Raw genomic sequence first — 344 nt, 5'->3', positions numbered from 1 at the left:
TTCGAGGCACTGGCGAATCCTTAGTATCTAGTGGCGCCCGTTGTTGCGCAGGGGGCGCTACACCCCGGATGTCTTGCAGTTACAGATGAGGCTTCTATTCGGGATGGGACTACCATTTCTTCAAATGTTGAACCCTCATACGCGCAAAAACAAAAGAAGCGACGCCGTAGGAAAGGAGTCCAATACTCAAACTACGTACAGATACGCAGGCCCGACGATAGGCTCCTCTACACGACAACCATCGAGACCGCTCTACGGAGAAGATTATCTATCTATCTATCTTTAATCTATCTATCTATCTTTAATCTATCTATCTATCTATCTGTGCTGCCGCGTCGCTACTG

This window comes from Cystoisospora suis (assembly GCF_002600585.1).
Source record: "Cystoisospora suis strain Wien I chromosome Unknown contig_5844, whole genome shotgun sequence".
NCBI classification, from domain to species: Eukaryota; Apicomplexa; class Conoidasida; order Eucoccidiorida; family Sarcocystidae; genus Cystoisospora; species Cystoisospora suis.
Note: the sequence above shows the minus strand (reverse complement) of the source record.